General features: G+C 34.7%; 1 protein-coding gene across 5 annotated transcripts in view; it reads right to left on the reverse strand.

Annotated features, from left to right (window-relative positions):
* The window catches only part of LOC143237232 (uncharacterized), a 46,645-nt gene that overhangs the window by 17,524 nt on the left and 7,985 nt on the right, over nucleotides 1–21,136 (reverse strand). Inside the window, exons 2-3 of one of the 5 annotated variants that reach the window (XM_076476255.1) lie at nucleotides 19,079–19,147; nucleotides 125–272 (exon numbers count right to left, since the gene is read on the reverse strand). The exons of 1 other annotated variant lie outside the window; for it this stretch is intronic. The gene's annotated coding sequence lies outside the window, so the exon portion shown is untranslated. Of the gene's footprint in view, nucleotides 1–124; nucleotides 273–9,545; nucleotides 9,806–19,078; nucleotides 19,148–21,136 lie in introns of those variants that run through there. 3 more of the 5 variants (XM_076476256.1, XM_076476257.1, XM_076476254.1) reach the window with 3 other exon arrangements.

Genomic DNA, 21,136 nt, shown 5'->3' on the forward strand with positions numbered 1-21,136 from the left:
CCTAATACAAAACCTGTTGATGACGAATTCAAACTTCATTAAAGTACTTACTCAATACACTATGAATAGACGAAAAACTGATATTTTGTAATAAAATGTGGTTAAAAAAGATAGTCATATTTACAGGGAGCTATGTCATGGTAGGTCTAAAAGATGTTGTCATTCCTACACGAAATTATGTCAAGCAATCAGTCCAGCAGGAAGTGACGTCACAGTAAACCTTTAAAAGATGGATGGTCTCATTCTTGGGTGGAGACGTTTTCACAGAGAACCTTATATAAGAATGAAGAAAAGCAGTTAATCTACTTTAAAAAAATAAAAAATAAGTGGTTATAGACAAACATGCCATTTGGGTAATTTGTTTTTAAATTATTATTTGTGAAGTAAAGTTCTTTACACTTAGCGTAGTAGGTATTTTACACAATTTATCTTACATTGTAGCCTTCTGGTTCTGTCCACGCTTTATCCCAGTGAGTAAGAGGTTTACTATTGTGAGTCCCGTAATACACGCTCCATAGTTCTTGTCATATAACATTGCCCTCTGTGCATTTAACTCGTTGTGATTGCACATTTCCAAGCTGTCTACGTACGATAATTACACAGGCCTGCGATGGCCTTATTGTTATGATAAATTTACGTGTTCTACGGTAATTCTTGTACGCTGAATCCGAAAATGATATCCATTTTTCCCCCCTTCACACACAGATTTTTCACAAAACGTCATGCGAGCTTTTACACAGGTGAATCATTTTAAATGATATCGGGTCGCATTTTGATGTAGTTAAAATGTTAACAACCACTAGCTATAGATTTCTCTAGACCAGTTGCGATGTGAGAATCTTATCGATCGCTCTAGAACCTAAACACAATAATAAACAATGTTCATTGTGGTAAATTAAATAATAATTAGGCCTAAGTAAGTTCGGTTTGGTTTGGATTTCGCACAAAGCTACACAAGGTCTATCTGCGCTAGTTGTTCCTAATTTAGCAGTGTACGACAAGAGGGAAGACAGCTAGTCATCACCACCCACCGCCAACTCTTGGGTTACTCTTTTAACAACGAAGAGTGGGATTGACTGTACCATTATAACGCCCCCACGGCTGAAAGGGCGAGCATGTTTGGTGTGACGGGGATTCGAACCCGTGACCCTCAGGCCAAAGCAATAATTTTGGTTTTTCAGCGATTGGTGAAAAACTCCTTACGAGATAAAAAATATATATTATTAAGGTCGAAATATGCATAGCTGAATGATGAAAAATCCGCTATTAAAAACATATAAGTTTCATTACAACTGTTAGATACGATTAAAATACTTATATGTATATATGTAATACAAAAGTATCCTAATCATTTGTTTTGGAATTTCGCACAAAGCTACTCGAGGTCTATCTGTGCTAGCCGTCCGTAATTTAGCAGTGTGAGACAAAGGGGAAGGCAGCTAGTCATCACCACCCACCGCCAACTCTTGGGCTACTCTTTTACCAACGAATAGTGGGATTGATCGTAACATTATAACGCCCCCACGGCTGAAAGGGAGAGCATGTTTGGCGCGACCGGGATGCGAACCAGCGACTCTCAGATTACGAGTCGCACGCCTTAACACGCTTGGCCATGTCGGGCCCATCCTAATCATATCTAACAGTTCTAATGGAATTATAATCAGTATTTAAGACTGAACTTCGTGGCGCTTTTCCCACTGAAGAAAATAAAACCTGACAGGAGCACGTGACCCAACGAGAGTGACACTCTGTTAGAAATACTTTTCATTTTATTTGAGAATTTTGCTTTGGGAACGACAAATTTGTTTTATCGATATTATATAAAAAGCAGAAGCCTTACGTCTCAGAACATGTTAGAAACCTGTGTGTCCACCTATATTTGAATAGTTCAAGTTATTTGACAGAAAACGTTATTAAAATTGATCACGAACAAAATATAAAATCCCCGACAAATGTTTAATTTGTTATGTTATGCAAGATACAGTAAAAAAAAAAAAAGAAAGTCAAACGAAGTATGGTGTCATTTGATCTGGTTGACCGACAATTACTGCGGTTTATCTGCGTTATATGTATACTTAGCTTTGTAATGTAACCTCGGACGTTGACGTCTTCTTGCATTTTTTTTAGAACACTTAAGCTGCTATAACACCTTATTTTTCACACATTAGTAAATACGCTATTATAAATACATCAAATTACGTTTTGTTGATAACAACTACTCTCCACAGTACATACGACTGAGGCAACTTTGCACAAAACGAACAATGACACCTTCACATGTGGGAAAAAAAAACAAGAAGTTTTTAACATATAAGATCAATGAACAAATTTTTCTTTTGTTTTAAATATGATGTTTTATTGAGTTACCACTATAATGTGCTGGTACTAAAAGAATACGTTATTTTTAAATTAGTCTATTTTTAATTATCAACTAGAACAAATCAAACGCAGTGGTTTGGTTGGATCGCGATTAAATTTTAACACACAAGCCGAGGTACCTATCCTTTGTCCATGTTATGAAACTTTTAAAAAAAATTAGGGTTAATACTATGATAAATAATACAAAAATCCTAACTTTCACAGAATTTATTTATAACAATATATTACTACAGTATTCATTATTACATCATCCAAAGCTTTATTTAAGCTTCAGGAACTCAATGTGTATATAATTAGGATACCGTATACGAGTATACAGTGCAATAATCAAGGTGCCTTTGTACAAAAAAATAGCGGCAAAAGTAATGGTGGTAGGAATGCATTCTATTACCCACTTTCAACCCCCAACTTTTAATGTCTTATCCACGGTGTTTCATGTTATTAGTTCACTGACGGTCATTGGTTGCAGAAATGTTTTAATGACCAAAGTTGTAAGGTCACGGGTCAAAGTAGAAAGTTGTTATAACTTCATAACAACAACTTCATAAAGTTTCTACTTCGACAACCACCATAAAGCTGTTGAGTTTATGTATTACTGAAATAATATCGGCCATTTTTTATTTGCATTCTTCTATAGAAAGTGCTACTGCACTTTCTGAGATATGTTAAACGATTGTGTGGCCTACTTACTTCACGCTGTGTGCATGTTGTATTATGTTTTTTTTATGGTATAAGAATGTGGTGCCACCTATAAACGTAGTAAAAGTTAACTTGCGTCAAAAGATAATAAATGTTCAACAACAGTAATAATGGGATGGAAAGCGATGTGAACTCACATTAACATTCCTCTTGTTCCAAGCTATCATTCCACAAAGTTTGATTGAGATTAGCATAAAGAACTAGTAGTAGTTAGATAACGGACAGACAAACACATATTTTTGTGCTTATATTAACAGGAGATACACTCTCATTATACGTATGTACGTTAATATGACTATATTGCTTTATCCTTAGTTAATTTCTAAAACCAGAACGAAGGACAAGTTATTGCAAAGTATAAAGCCACATTAATTTCGATTCCTTTGTGTTTTTTTAGAGGGGATATTATATTACATTTTCTTGTTTGATCACAAAGTGTACCAGATATCATGAATTAAATCGTTTTCTCCACTGAATGCTAATACGTATCTGGAAAATGATTCAAAACATATATGATTCAATTTAAAATATTTCAAAGAAATCCAAATAGTGTAGATTGTATCACTGATACGCCCAGATAAAACCAGTTTAGATTACATCCTTCAATTTAAAACAAGCAATAAATTTCATAGATATGACTGAGCAAAAAAAGTTTGTTTTTCTTATAGCAAAACCACATCGGGCTTTCTACTATTTACACAGAAGGAAATCGAACCTCTGATTTTAGCATTGTAAATCCATAGATTTACCGCTGTCCCAGCAGGTGACCGAAACAAACAAAAACATTCAGAAATCCTCTTATAAAATATTAATTATACGAAAAGTATGATTAATATAAGCTACATGAGAATATGAGAAGCAAAACAATTTATCCAGTAATTAATACAGGTAATTCAGTATATATATATTTTAAACTAGATCTATGTAAAGTCTTAAAACAAAACTTATAATAATTAATTGGGATCCCTTGTTTTTATTCTGTCATATTTGTCAGTGCTTTTTTACAGAATTCATAGATTGATTATCAAGTTCTTAAAATGCTATTTATGAGAACAGGAACCTGTTTGAATGTGAACCAATCCTTTTTTGGTAGTGGATTTAATATTAATATCTATATTTGTTTGAATTTAATATGTATTTAGAAACTTATGTAACTTATATTGTTAAATGTGTATTGCGCAAGTTTCTTCTGTCATCTGAATTCGTAAAGGATTCTCGAGGGTAAGAATCAACAATGTATATACCTATAAATATCAGTATTGTTGGGCCGACTTAATTTTCTAGAACTTCGTCTTAAAGTTTATAGATCGAAACACGCGGGGAGACAGTTTAATATTGCTGGTTTGCTACAGTCAGTATACTATAAACCTTGGAAGCTGTAATTCTGAATAAAATTTATTAATTGTGAAATAACAGATATCTGACAAGGAACGTTTATAGAATTCATACATTACGAACCACTTATCTTAAAGGGAATCAACTACGGACGTTAGTATTTCTATGAGAACATCTCTATTCCTCTGTGTAAAGTAAGCTTGTAAACTGCGTCAGGCCAGACAAGAATGAAGCTAGCTAGTATTCCCATTAAATAAAATGTATAAACATAAAATCAATTCGCTCATCGAGAACCATTGATAAAGTATTCAGTTCCAGACCAGATAGAGAGCTTAATATTATTTCTAAATTTGTGAAACTTTTGTATATAAATTATTATTTGTAATAATTGTTAATATAAACTGTATTGTTATTTTTTGTTATATATAAAAATATATTTGTGTTAAAAATTGTGTATCAGTTTTCTTGGTTATTATAAATTTGATACATATTGATATTCAAGTGAACTTCTAAATTAAAATTTCCGGTTATTTGAAATTGTAATAAATAATGGACACAACATAATAAGTTTGAGGCTCGTCGGAGATAAATTATAATACATAAAATACTAAATTGAGGCTCGTGTTCAATATCTTAATTAGAGACAAAATTCATCCAAAATACAAACTACAATTCAATTTATATTTATCAGTAAGAACAAGATTTGATCATATCCGATCATCAAGGTTTTCTTGAATCATTCCCCTCAAACAACTAGAAAAAATAAAGTGAACTGCTTGAAATTACTAACATCTCAGAATTAATATCTCTGAAACAGTTAGATAGGTTAGGTTTATATTATAATTTTGAGAGTTTTAGCAATTTTGGCTTTCAGACACGTTGGTAGAAAACAATTAATGAATTAATTACGTTCGATATTATTATATTGTTGTTCTTTCATAACCTAAGTCTTCGCCAAATATTAAGTCACGCACAGCTACGATTTTTAATTATTTGCAATATAATGAAGATAGTTTGTTTGTTTGTATTTGAATTTTGCGCAAAGCTACACGAGGGCTATCTGTATTAGCCATCCCTAACTTAGCAGTACAAGACAAGAGGGAAAGTAACTAACTAGTCATCACCACCCCCCACCAACTCTTGGGCTACTCTTTTACTAACGAATAGTGAGATTGACCGTAACATTATAAAGCCTCCATGACTAAAATGGCGAGCATATTTGGTGCGATGGTGATTCGAACCTGCGACCCTCAAATTACGAGTTGAACGCTTTAACCCCCTGACCATGCCGGGCCTGCTTGAGGGTATAAGTGAAATATAAGAGTAACAGTCAAAATGTCACTATTCGAGTAGACAGTAGTTGTCCAAGAATTGGCGATGGGTGTTGTTAACTAGCTACCTTCCCCTTGCTCTATATCAGACCAGAATTAACGACGGCTATAAGCAGGTATCATTTTGTGCAACTTTACATGAAAATTCTAAAACAAACAAATACATTTCTTTCTGTGTGAGAAAACGTGGTTCTGACAGTTTGGGCCTAAAAGCGATTGCATCCTTAATTTAACGAGTAACGGACAAACTCGCGTGCTTGAAATCAGATTTATCGCGATGATATAGCATTCTTGTAGCACGTGTAGTATAGTGTGGAACGAAACCGGACACTTGTCAAATCTAGCTCTCTTATTTGCTCGATATTATAATTCGTTCGGTGTCTCATGCCAAAGTTCGTGTATATAGTTCTATTTGAGATGAGTTTCACACATTATGTGGGACATTGAAAATTAGAAGAACAAAGAGCGATCTTAAGTCTAAAACTTCCGTTTTCTTACGACCGATCCTCCTACTGTTACACAAAATACGACTTCTTACAAGCCATACTCTTATAACGTTCGAGGAACTCAATATAGTTTTTCGCATAAAACTGTCCCTTGTTCATGATCGCGTTAGTGTATGTCCCACACCAGCAGCTGGTTTCAGTATCTCTAAATTAACAATATATTATTACATTTGTCGTCAAACTAGTATCTTTATTGTAACAGTACTTCTTGAACTAAAGGGTTTCTAGAATAATACAAAAGAATTATAATCATAGACACCGAAATATATCACATTAATTTGTCTTACGGCCTAATATTAGTTAAGCCTATATTAAGCATGGCCTACATTCGAGAAAGACAGAAATGAACGCTAACTTGTGTACGCTCTTCGCTTTACTTTAGTTAGGGCTAAGCTTAACACACTGAATACTATCAATAAGCTTATACTATTGTACGACGAGATTTTCGAAATTTTTAAAAACCTTGATGCACTTTTAATATGCTACACAGCATTTCGACTAAAATATATTTACATCAGCTTTTTCTTTATATCCGTTAAAATGAAGTGCGCGCGCATGCGCATTTAGATAAGTTTTCGTGCGTTTTCAGGATAGACAAAACTAAATACTATTGTAGTAAATATTATTTTGAGGTTCTTCTTACTATTTGACTTGAACAAGTAAATAAACTGTGTAATTTAGAGCAACACTTCCAAACTTTCTGTTACAGTTTTGAATTGAGCACAAAGCTACACAATGGGCTATCTGTACTCTGTCCATCACGGGTGTCGAAACCCGGTTTCTAGCGTTGTAAGTATGCAGATATAACGCTGTGGCACTTCAACAGCGAATACGCTTAATCTTTCAGTAAATTTCAGTTAGAATCATTATCTCCAACCGACATCCATAATGTCTTACTTTTCAGTGTTTTTAACCAGCTACAAGTACAATCAGTAATTCTTATTGGCTGCCATAAGGTTTTATCTTTCAGTATCTTTAACTAAATACAAGTAAAATCCCTATTTCTGACTGGCATACACAGTGTTTTACTTCTTGGTATCCTCAATTACGAGTAGAAGCCCTGATTTTGACTGGTAGCCATAGTGTTTTACCCTTTAGTAGCTTCATTAAGCTACAAGTAGAATAACTGACTTTTCAGAAGACTTTAGATATAAAGCTATTTCATCGCCAATTCGGTTTAGCTGTATTTTTTTTAGTATTTCCCACTGCTGTTATTATATAGCTAGACAACACACAATCATGCAGTTAAGCTTGCACGTGCTGAGTCAGAGGTTATTCCCTGTCCTGTATTACGACTTTTAAGCCACGTTAAGACAAGTCTCTCTTCACTAAAACTCGCATTCTTTTTGAAAGTTCAACGTCATTCCACTTCCACCTTTTACACTGTTTAGAAAGAGAAAGTCATATGTATGAGGCAGGAGATAATATGGCAGCAGGGTTGTTTGTCCTGAAATTACGAGAAATAATCCTTCAAATGTCCACTCCCATCGTCTACAAACATGTTTTTCTTGAGCAACATTTTTGTTTTTTCTTAGCACTTGTGTGTGATATCCCACTATCCACTCTCCCCTAAAGTTCCCGTCCTGTGAACACACCCTAAAATTTGTATGCAAACGAGGGCACGCCAAACTATGAGGATAAACTCATGCCCTTATATCACAGTGGAAATAATATGTACAACAGCAGATGAAAATTTGGTCAGGTTAGGACGATTCTGTGGCCTCATATTTAGTTCTCTCACAGCTCCTGGCTCAACGGGTGTATCTCTTATTCTTGTGTTTGCAAGACTTTTAAGTATTCTAAGGTTTTGATATTTGATTGTGATGCAAATAAAAAAGTGTCATTAGAAAAACATAACAGGTGTTCGCAAGTTTTACTGAAGTTAATAATGACGGAAAGAACGTTATATTTCCTTCCTAAGATATGTTTTGTTATGGCGGTAATTATGAGCCACTTTCCAATAAAATGATGCTGCGAAAATAATCCAACACCTTGAAACTGTTACAATGATTTTATTTCTTTCACACATTCTTAAAGTTGCTTTTGACGGTAACGATTATTTGGAGACTAATACAAACGACAACTGTGTTACGGCAATTTGTGAAATCACTGGATGTCACATCAACATGATGTCGAGGTTAGTGTCGAGTGATTCATTGTGGAAAATCCGTGATCGATCGTATCCCACTTGGAAAATTTTGATGAAACCACTGCTGTTTATACAAGGTTTAGTGAACTCTCAAGATAGTTCGGGAACATCGCCACCTCGCTTTAACCCACCATGTTATCACTAGGTTAATGTAACGAGGTCACATGGGATACCCCTCACATCGGTAATCTTATTATCTAGGCACTTGAAGTAAGGAGGACCTCCAAACACGTGTAAAAACAAGGCCATTAAGATTAATGTTCTGTTTATTTTTCTGCTATTTACCAGTTTTGCCGAAACCGTAAAAAAAGGCATAAACTCTACTAGGAAAACCAGTCCTTATAATTAAGATCACCATAAAAAACAACGGATGAAGAAATGTGGAACGAAACAGAACTCACACATTCCGTTGTCTTGTTAGAGTTGTTGATGTCGAAGAAGGGCATATCCAAGTCGAATGAAGAGGGACTCGAGTGGTCTAAGCAGAGCTGCCTGATAGGCTAATGTATGTAGTACGATAGTCTATAACGGCTGCCATATAATCTTAGCATTGACACAGAACAACCACAAAACTATGAAAAGTATATTCTCGTCCACAAACATAAATCAAAGATGACAATATGAAACTCTGTTTTCAAACTGTTCATTCTAACCGCATTTATGTCAAGTCTAGTTGAACAAACTGATTTCTCCCCAAAAAAAGCCAGGTTTTTCATTAGAAAACCTTTTAAAGAATGGACATTGTTTGTTTTAAAAAAACAACAAAATTTTACCTGCTCTAACTTGTTTCATAAATAGGATTTAAAAATTTCGATATCACGTCATTACTAAAAATTGCCAAATAATATTGTAATCTAAAAAAGGATGTAGTTATTGTTAAATACATGGATATTTATATAAAAATACTATAAATGGGTTTTATTTGATGGTTATCAGTCCATTGATTTGTAACGTTACATTGCTGTAAACCCAATTTAAAAAAACAAAACCTTACAAAAAATTAAATCGAGAATTTTACAGTTTTGTTTCATAATAAATACATTTAAGTTCAATATAAAGATTTATAATTAGAATTATTTTGAAAAATATAATTTAGACGAACAAAACTCTATGCCAAACCTTAAAGAAAGATATTCCAAATCTCACCTTTTAAAAATTTATTATTGTTTTCGCTGAAATAGTGGACTTAGTTTAAGTTGATGTTTTTCACACCTGGTCTGGATGTCGTATTGGCACTCTTTGTGGTAATTGAACCAAAATACTTAATATGAAATGCTCTTGTTCTGTTAGCAGAGGGGACAAACTTGACTCAGTGTTCAACTTATTACGGCCATTCTGTGCATTCCACTTTTCTATAGTGTCCCAGACACACGTAAGCTTCTCTCTTCAGAGCTCCAACCTACTCTTGAAAAGATATGACGTCATCTCGAATGAAAGCCAATGGGCGAGTTTGCTTACCAACGTAAGCGTCATGCTTCGATATTTCTTCTGTTGTGCCAGAAAAGTAAGTAAACTGTGTTTCACGTTGAATTCATGACAATTCTAGTGACATCTAAACATTGTTGTGTACCTGAACAACCAGCAATGTTACGTATGGAATAACCGCTCATGTTGTTGGATAAATTATAGTTGGTGTTACATGTAAAAACAGACAATCGTAATATTCTGCAAACAAACAGTAACTAATGTCCAGTGAACAAACAGTTGTCAATGCTCTTAAAATCGTTGGTCCTCTGTGAATAAATAGTAGATGATTTGTGTTTTGAATAAGCAGTTGTTGTATAACTTATCAGTTATTCTAGTTCTTTAAATAGTTGATGTTCTGAGAATATTCAGTGGTTGATGTGTGAATAAGAAAGTTGATTTTGTTGTATGGATAATCAGTGATGCACAAACTGAATTAACATCTATTAATATGGACATAAGCAATCTTTGAGTTGCTCGAAATAACAGCTGTTGGTAATATATCACTTAACAGTTATTGTAGTTGTTTGAGTCGACATTGCTGATTTTGCATAAATAAACAGTTATTGAAGTTGTTCGAATTCTCAGCCTTTAGCATGTCATAAATAAATAACCATTACTGTTTTAATAAGTGGTCGTGGCGTTTGTTCAATGAACACTTTAGTTTGTATTGAGAAGTGATCGTAAGGGAGACCGTGGTCAATGAAATATACTTGGAATTTCGCTGACTATGATACGTAAGCGTTACCATTACAACGTTCCCTACGATGACGCTGGTGGTAAACCAACACTTGGCACTTCCTTGGATTACAACAGTACATACACACCTGCAACTCCGAAGTTTATAAAGATTTTAAGGCGGCGTATTAACACCTCTACATTTCAGTTAGGGCGTACTATCAGCTCTACATCTCAGTTATTAAAAGGGCGTAGTAACAGCTCTACATTTCAGTTATTAAAAGGGCATACTAACACCTCTACATTTCAGTTATTAAAAGGGCGTACTAACAGCTTTACATTTCAGTTATTGAAACGACTTAATAACACCTCTACATTTCAGTTACTAAAAGGGCGTACTAACACGTCTACATTTCAGTTATTAAAAGGGCGTACTAACACCTCTACATTTAAGTTATTAAAAGGGCGTACTAACACCTCTACATTTCAGTTATAAAACGGCGTGCTAACAGCTCTACATTTCAGTTATTAAAACGACGTATTAACTCGTCTACATTCCTGTTATTGGAGGATTAAAATGATATATGTCTATTTGCACTGCTACAGTTATTATGCAGCTTTGCGATTTAAACAGTCCCCTGTTGGAACAGCGGAAAGTCTTCGGAGTTACAACACTAAAATCAGGAGTTCGATTCCCCTCGGTAGACAGAGCAGATAGCCCCTCGATGTGGCTTTGTTATAAGAAAATACACATGGACAAATACATACGATTTAAAATAAAATATTATTTCACATACACAAATACACACAAAAAGGATCTTTCGGGCTATTTTTGCTTGACGTCCTGTGTGATGGTGTTTCTTCTCGTGCATGTTCACCATATTCAGAAGTTTGCTTATCTCTTTTGAGAACGTTCAGTGCAATATAATCACGCCTACACGTTAATATCGCACTACTTACTCAGGGACGTTCTATTTAATCCCTCACTTACAAGGGACTTTCTGTTTGTTTACTCTAGCACAATAAGAGTCTCTCTTATCCACTCCGGGGTAGATCAGTACCTTCGATTCTGCCTATTAATAACGTTATAACATTTTCAGAAACAACGAACCAATCAACATCAGTCTCTGTAGTGTTCTGGTAACCAAGATATTTCGCTCGCTATAGCTTAGCTCTGGAAACGTGGTAGCCGACCCTCTCTAGATACATCCGATAAAAATCCATGTACTTCAAAGTTAATGTAGACCTGAGGAGCCATCGGGCAATTAGCAGGACAAATATAACCATGTTTACTTTCAAGTGCTCCTTCCGAAAAGCTAGGTACTTAAAGAAAACAACTATGTATCCATTCACCTATTCTTAAGGTTTCGGAGAAAAGAAGGAAACTTAAAGAGAAACAGAAATGTAAAGAGAGGAATTATTTTTTCGTTCGGTACTTGTTATGTAGCACTTTAAATTAAAGGAAACTTCTTCTGCAATCATTTGGTTCTAAATTAAAGGAAAATTTAAGTTGTGTTTTCTTAAGAACAGTGAAAGATTTCACTTGAAGCCTCAGGTAAATCACGTGATCAGTGACATTAAATGTCAGTTTCTGAAGCACTTGAAGAAACAACAGAAAAATATGTCATGAAGTTTTGTCATCCTTAACGACGTCACTTTAAAATCTCATGCGTATTAGTTCTTAATAACACAGAATGAAATGTGTGTTCACATGTCCACGCGATGAAACCCGGAATTACAGTAAACTAAAACAAAGCTTTCTTTGCTGGCACTGCTTTGTAATATAAGTATGTTTTAAACAAAAGCAGAGGAAACGGGTTCTCGAATAGGACTGGAGGAAGTAGATTCTGTTGATAAGTGTGCTTGTGTGCACTTGAGATTAGATTCCTACAATTTTGTAATAATGAAATATGATAGTGAAAAGTAGGTTTTAAAATTTGTGTTTCTGGTCAAACAATTTAAAAGAAGGTTCTTAAAAATGAATTATTTAGTTCTAAACATGATTACGAAATATTGTTTCTAATGTAAGTGGGGTCTAATAAAAAAATGTAAAACTGGTTTCTAAAAATGAATTTTGCATGAAAAGTTTGTTTGTTTTTGAATTTTGCGCAAAGCCACACGAAAACTATCTGTGCTAGCCGTCCCTAATTTAGCAATGTAAGACTAGAGGAAAGGCAGCTAGTCATCACCACCCACCGCCAACTCTTGAATTACTCTTTTACCAACGAATAGTGGGATTGAGCGTCACATTATAACACCCTCACGGCTGAAAGAGCGAGCATGTTTGGTGGACGGGGATACGAACCCGCGACCCTTAGATTACGAGTCGAACGCCTTAACCCACCTGGCCATGCCGGGCCTTGCAGGGAAAAGGGAAAGAAGGCAACAACAGATAGTAGTAAGTTCTGAAGTAAATACAATTCTGAATTAAGGATGTTAAAATAAGTAATATTTTTGACTAAATATAAAAATAAAACAAGTTTATTTACTTTTCCGGGATTTCTGAATGTTAATATTAATATTTATTTTTAATTTTAACTACAAAAGCGGTTTAAGATAAATCCACAAAGATATCATGTTTTAATTTATATTAAAAAAAACAACAACAACACCCAGGAAGTGCATTTCGTGAATGTCAAAGAAATATCCGCCGAGGGAGAAAATATTCATTGTTATGCTGCTATGTACTAGCCAATAAAATATTACACACACTTTTCTTTCGGAGCAGGTTTACTACACAGAGGCTGAAAGTTCATGAATGTACCTTCAGGGAATAATGACTTTTTTAGTGTAGACGTCTGACGAACTTGCTTGTATAAAGTTTCGTACAATAAGTAAAGTAATTCGTAAGGTTATTTTAATTCTGTGAAGGATTGACACTCATATTTCATTTTACTGCAAATTCGTGAATACTTCTTTCTAGCTTCAAAGAACAATCGCCTTCAACTTGCTCATCGACACAGAAGACAAATAAGTTAGGCTCTGGATAAACTCGCTAACACTGTAAATTATATGCTCATTTATTTTCAGTTTTATCTTAGATCCAGTATGTGTCGCTCCACATCAACTTCGTTTCTATAGCAATTAAGGATATATTCCTCGTGACAGTTATTGTTCAAGTATAACATTGTTGTATTTAGAATTTACAACAATCACGGTTTTTGAATACCCGCGAGTTTGTTAGCCTTTATAGAGAAGCAATTATATGTTCTATTTAATGAGGAAATTGTAATTATATTTTGAAAAGTATTATTAGCATCAAATATATTATTGCTGCAAACAAACAGCTCAAGTGTATTTAAACATTTGCTCTGGTATATCTACCGTATTCTTCAAATAAAAAGTACATGATGTTTTGGAAATTGATCTATTCAGATCTTAAGCTGGGTGTTTGACAATTTGTTGCTTTGTTTAACTGTAATCCTGATAAAAACTGTTTTCGATGTTTCGAAAATTGATTTTTTCAATTGGAAAGTTGAATATTTTATCATCTGTCTTTCTCTCTGATCTAATTTTGATAAGATGTTTTTGTGATGTTCTTAAAATCACCAGTTAGGTACATTATCTATTGAATTGTGTTTTTAACTTCATTATTTCTGAAATGAAATTTTTGTTTTTCAGTAACGACATCTAGATTTTCATATATTTGTATAATTCAATCTAGAAAGAATATTCGTGTTTACGTGAGACTTTATACGCTCTTAATTTTTTTTCTGTTTCTCCTAGGTGGTGCTTTACCAACAAAAACAATGGTTGTTTTGTGGTTTCTTATCATAACTTGCCTGTTTTATTTCTTTGCATAACATTGAATGGAGTATCTATACCTAATACGGAAAAACGACACTTCTCCATTTTAACAAGTCCTAAGATCTTTCTTTTATCAGTTGTACCGTTTGGGAACCCAGTGTACTATATAATGTTATGCTTTTGTGTTGCTTGTAGTTTCTTTTTTAATACACGTCGAAAAGATTTTCGATGGAAGTAAATGGCTCCGTGCACGGCATTGCTAGATGGTTAGGATGCTTGATTCGCATGGGTCATGGGTTCGAGTCCCTGTTCCATCAAACATACTCGCCCTTTCGACCGTGGGTGTATTATAATATGAGAGCCAATTCCGCTACTCATTAGGAAAAAAAAAAGTGTAGCCCACAAGTTGGCGGGTGATGATGATTAGCTGCGTTCCCTCTAGTCTTTCACTACTAAATTAGGGATGGCTAACGCAGCTTTGCGCAAAATTCAAACCACGCCTATGTGTGTAATTATAATTTACTTCTTCGCATTGACTGTTAGCATATAACTGTAGGTAGTGTTTTTTTAAACTGATAGAAAGTCACTGACCATTTAACCAGTGGACATAATTATGAAATACGACTGTTATCTATAAAATACCTCAATGCTCCTTGTTTTATTTAATCAATAATTATATCCTAGATAGTTCAAAGTATGAAAATGTGATAAACATATCGCATAAAATTGTTATACCTTTCAAATTAAGCAGTTCTGTGAAGTAACGGATGCTATGATATCTTCAGATATCACGGTATCATTAACTCTGAGTGTTTCTACAGCGAAATTTGTCATTTAAATGCTCAGCTAATTTTATAACAGGTCCCCTAAGGATCAGCGCAAGCGGAAGGCATATAGCAGGCTAAATATCGGCGTTAGATACTTACAATGGGTACAGCTCCGATAATACTTGGTGTAGCTTTACCCCGATTCAAACATAAATCAGGTATACAATTATAATAGCTGCTTAAATGCCATTTAATTTTTTGTTGTTGGATCAGTTATGCCAATTGTTTTGTTTTGTTCTCTTCTTTCGGTATGTGACAATACGAGACTTTGTTTTTCATTTGTAATATTCTGATATGTGGCAAAAATATCATTAAGTATTCGGAAAGCTTCTGGTAATGCTATTCAGAAAATAGTTTTGAACAGAAATTACAGAGAGGAAAAAGTGAATGCAAGTGTTCAAATAAATCAAGATATTTAATTATTCAGGAAATCAGATAACGTAAATATGATTTATTCTGCTGTCTGACATCTAAATGCGTTGTAACTATGACTGGTTGCTGAGGCAAACCAAAAGTTGAAGCAAAGACGTCCATCCAGGACTAAAAGTTGACATTTCTTGTCGCTTCCCAAATTCCTTAGAAAACTCACGTCGACTAGCATTCCAAGTAAATGTATTCTAAACACATACGGACTTGGAATCTGTGTGACCCCACCTAAATACACAGACGACGGAACCAAGAAGCGCTTGGGGTACGTGCATTTAATTTTGAAGCGATAGTTTGTTTGTTTTAGAATTTCGCGCAAAGCTACACGATGGCTATCTGCGTTAGGGGTCCCTAATTTAGCAGTGTAAGAAGAGAGGAAGGCAGCTAGTCATTATCACCCACCGCCAACTATTGGAATACTCTTTTACCAACGAATAGTGTGATTGACCGTCACATTATAATGCTCCCACGGTTGAAATGGCGAGTATGTTTGGTGTGATGGAGATTCGAGCTCGTGACCTACAAATTACGAGTCGAGCGCCCTAACCAACTGGCCTTGCCGGTACATGTAATGTTGTTATAAAGTATCAAGCAGTTTTAATCAATTACTTTTTCAATATATGTTAATTTAAGAAAACCTAATGATATATTTTACTGTTTATATTATATGTGTGAAGGAACAAAACACTGCCATGTTCATATAAAAGTGCCACGTCTATTTTTAAACACATTATAAAAAATAAAACAGCACCTGTTTTAAAATTTAATTACCTATCTAAAACTTCAAACTGGTAAACAGTAGGAATACCCTTTCTCTGATGTTACAGTTGTTGTTATCTATTATCCATGATAGTTAATTGACTGCAGACAGGTAGATTAATTAGGGCAGTCAACAGTTAATGGTTTGATAACTAACTGTAGACATGTATATGCGGGAAGTTCTTGGTTAGAGAATCGCATGTTGTTTGTTTTTGAATTTCTTGCAAAGTTACTCGAGGACTATCTGCGATAGCCATCCCTAATTTAGCCGTTTTAGTTTAAAGGGAAGGCAGCTAGCTAGCCCATATCACCCACAACCACCTCTTGAGCTGCTCTTTTACGAACAAAAATCGGGAATAATTGTCACATTATAACGCCCCCAAAGATGAAAGAACGTGCATGTTCGGCAAGGGAATTCGAACTCGAGACCCATACATTGCAAGTCGGACGTCGTAATCACAAGGCCATATTTTCTCGACGGGATAGAGATAATTTTGTGGACACAGCAGATTGCCCAAGGTGTCTTTGTTCTAAAACAAACTCAGGGTCATGCCAGGCCCCTCAGGAGCATATATGCCCCTAATTTTGAATTATAATTCTATTTTCGATGAGGCCAAAGAATATAAGTATCTTCTTATATACTGCAGTTACGACAGAAAGTGTTCGTACCCCTGCGGACCGAGTGGTTTTTTGCTCATAACTTAAAAAGTATCACGAGTAGGCTAATAGAAGTATAATATATTATAAATATTACACTAACACACATCTACATAAGTTTTTATGTGAATTAAACGACAAATAAACTGTTTATAAACAAATAAGCAAAAATAGGAGGAGCAGAAAGTGTTCATACATTTCAGAACGTGTGAAAAAACTGATATTTCCGTAAAAATTTTGTTTAGTTTGGCAAATAAACTGCATTGTACCATTCCAGGACTAGACACTTGGTTCATAATTATTGGAATTTAGCCAGCAAAAAATTTACTTCCGGCAATTTAGCGCCGTCTCCGTCATTATCTGCTTGGTGATCATGGCGAACAGAAAACAACTGTCCAGTGATTTAAAAAACCGAATTATTGTAAAATACAAGTCTCGTGTGTCTATTTACGGTATTGCTACACAACTTAACGTGCCGAAATCTACTGTTCAAAGTATAATTGCGAAGTTTAAGCTTACAGGATCAACTGCTAACCTCCCTCGTTCCGGACGCCCCACCAAAATTCCATAGAGAACCAAGAGGAAGGTTCTCCTAGAAGTTAGTAGGAACCCTCGTTTAACACGTAATGACATACAGAAACTGGTAAGGGAAACTGGGGTTGAAGTAAGTACTTCTACAGTTACGAACATGTTACTCTCTTCTGGATTCAAAGCATGCTGTCCTCGTAGAACTCCATATTTAAAGCCTGTTCATTTAGAAGCACGATTGAGGTACGCAAGAAAACATGTAGATAAATCCTTTACCTATTGGAAAAGTATTATTTGGTTAGACGAGACTAAAATCGAGCTTTTCGGCCACAATGATGTTCGCAATATTTTCCGTAGGAAGTGGGAACGAAATCTTCCAAAGAACACCGTCCATACAGTTAAACACGGAGGTGACTTGATCATGCTATGGGGCTCCTTCAGCTCTTCTGGTGTAGGCAGCCTTCACTGCATCAACGGAATCATGAAAAAAGAAGAGTACGTTGATATATTAGGCACTTATATCAAGAATGATGCTCGGAACTTGCAGCTTGGGCGTCGTTGGATCTTTCAGCACGACAATGACTATAAGCACACGTTGAAATATGTGCAATCCTGGTTGCAGAGGAACCATATAAGCGTTCTGGAGTGGCCATTGCAGTCACCCGATCTCAACCCAATTTAAAACGTTTGGCATGAGTTGAAGACCAGGATTCATCAGCATCATCCAAAAAACTTGCAAGAGTTGGAGGTCTTCTGTAAAGAACAATGGGAGAAAATACCAGTCGAGTACTGTAAAATGATCATGGAGGTCTATGAGAAGAGATTGTGCCAAGTAATTCACCTGAAAGGCTACACAACTGACCATTGATGCACGAACACTTTCTGCCTCTCCTATATTTGGTTATTTATTTATAAACAGTTTATTTGTCATTTAATTTACATAAAAATTTATGTAAATGTGTGTTAGTATAATATTTATAATATATTGTACTTCTATTAGCCTCTTCATGATACTTTTTAAGTTATGAGCAAAAAACCATTCGGGAAGCAGGGGTACGAACACTTTCTGTCGTAACTGTATGCCTTTTGCTGCTCCTATATCAGTAGAGACCACCCCTACTGTGAATAGACATCATGTCCGGTGTACTATTTACTTCTACCACTATGCTTATTCTATTTATGCTAACATCTCTTCTACTGTTATACATCCATCCTTTCTATTATACTCTCCGTACTCTAACTGTATTTGTCTGCACGTGCATATAAAGTTAGGACTTTAATATTTTGTTCGATTTCTTAATCTCTTTCATTATCGTTTTTACAGATGCAAACACAACTGCTCCAGTAGGAGGTTTAATTTGTTTTATACTAACATGAATGTTTCTTTTTTTTTACGTAATCACCTAAAACGCTTTACACGATCATATTTTAAGATTGTAAGAAGTATTTGGTAAAATAATTTCTAATTTGTTTCCGCGAGTTACACATTTATATGCAACCCTTAAGATTGTTTTAATAAATTTATAGCTTTTTCTCAAACATTTACCTAAAATCACAATCTTGAAAGTTAATATCAAATTATATAGTAATTACCGTATATGTTCCAGTGTCAGCACTCGAGAGAACGACCTGTATCCAGACCAGTGAAGGAGTTAATTACATCTGGCAGAAAAACAAAAACAATACTATCCAAATAAACACGTGAAACACTCCATCACTTAGAAGTATGTCTTTGATGATCATTTCACAAAACGAGAAACTCGATAAAATTCAGATTATGTAGTATTTTTTCTTATTCTGTGAGTTATCTAGTGTTTAACCTCATGTATTTTTTAGAATCATGTATCTTTATATACATTCTATAATCCACGCACAAGATGGGTAGTTTTAATTTCTTTTAACGTGGATATATTTCTAGTAATAAAACGAATTCTGAAATAGTACAATACGTACACGACTGAAATGTTGTTGTACAAGGGTAACAGTTTAGAATGAAAGAACAATATACGAGTTTCTAATAAAGCAACAGTTAATAACAAAACTGTTGATAAAGAACAAATATAGATAGTTTTAAAACTAAGCGTTCAGTTAATAAAGAGAAATCCAAGAAACTTCTAGAATTAAAAACTAAATACTCAGGTACAAAAAATAAATTTAAAATAATTTTAAGATAGAAAGAAATAAGCACCCCATTGTTAAAAAAAAATTTCCTTTTGATAAAAGAGTATCTCAAGAGTTGGCGATGGCTTTTGATGACTAGCTGCCTTCCCTCTAGTCGTTCAATGCTAAATTAAGGACGGTTAGTGCAGAAAGCCCTCGTGTAACTTTGCACGGAATTCAAAAGAAACCAAAACCTTTTGATAAACATAGCGTTAGGAATACTGATACACTCGATCACCATGTACTAAGCATGCGCAATAATCGTATTCACCAATTTTAGTTATTTTAAGTTTGTTTTGTTTTTTAAATTTTGCTCAAAGCTACTTGAGGGCTATCTGCGCTAATCGTCCCCAATTTAGCAGTGTAAGACTAGAGGGAAGGCAGCTGGTCATTACCACCTACTGCCAACTCTTGGGTTACTCTTTCACCAATTAATAATGGGATTGACCGTCACATTATAACGCCCCCATGGCTGTAAGGGCGAGCATGTTTGGTGCGACCGTGATTCGAACCCGCGACCCTCAGATTACAAGTCGAATGCCTTAACCCACCTGGCCAGTTTTTAAAGAGCACACTGAATAAAAAGTTTTAAAAATAATTTTCAGGAGAGAGAGAGAGAGAGAAGGTCCTTCTTTTGAATTTTATTGCCAAAATGTCTAAGTCCCTCTAGTATGCATCACAAATTCTGAACAATAACAAAATATTGTGAGAAAGAATAACAACAATCCGAAAACTCTAAAATTACCTACGAGATTTAATCAGGAAAATGCCTACTTTCCTAAAAATGAGAGCATATAAGGTATGCTATTTGAAATAAATTTACAAAAGTTCATTACTACAACTAATATTCCTTTTAAATCCGTTATTTTGTTGGCTAGGTTCTTTTAAATGTTCTAATGAAAATAGTTCGCTATCCAGTCCACATATTGATAACATTAGTTTATTTCTTCCTTTATGTTTCTTGAATTTTATACACTTGTTATAACTTTTAGGCCTAAGCTTGTAAAGGACTTTAAAAAGGGAATACCTCGCCAACAGTGGTAAAATTAATATAAACTTATTCCCGAAATGTTCATGACTAATCAGTCGAATAACTGAATACACATGATCACTAGTACTGATCCAAATAATTCATACTTCTCTGGCTAACTCAATACTTGTTCACTATTAATTTCTAAATAATTCTGAGTATTTAACTAATTCTGGTTCTAGATATTTCGCATATCATCTTGAGCAGTACGTCATCTTTACAACCACTAGCTCCCTCTGGTAAGCAAATAAATTACAACAGTAAAAATATAGCTTGTGACATTATCATCAAAGATGCTGTCCACTTGTTAGAAAATAGAAAGTTTGGTGACATTTTGTGAGTGATAAACAGAACAAGGTTTTATTTTTGCTACCCTCTTTTATTACTATAGTTTTTTTTATCCTTATTGTATCCTTTTTTCAAAGCACTCAACCTTCTAACTCTCTACTTATTGTGTGGCT

Source organism: Tachypleus tridentatus, chromosome 13, assembly GCF_004210375.1.
Source record: "Tachypleus tridentatus isolate NWPU-2018 chromosome 13, ASM421037v1, whole genome shotgun sequence".
Classification (NCBI taxonomy): Eukaryota; Metazoa; Arthropoda; class Merostomata; order Xiphosura; family Limulidae; genus Tachypleus; species Tachypleus tridentatus.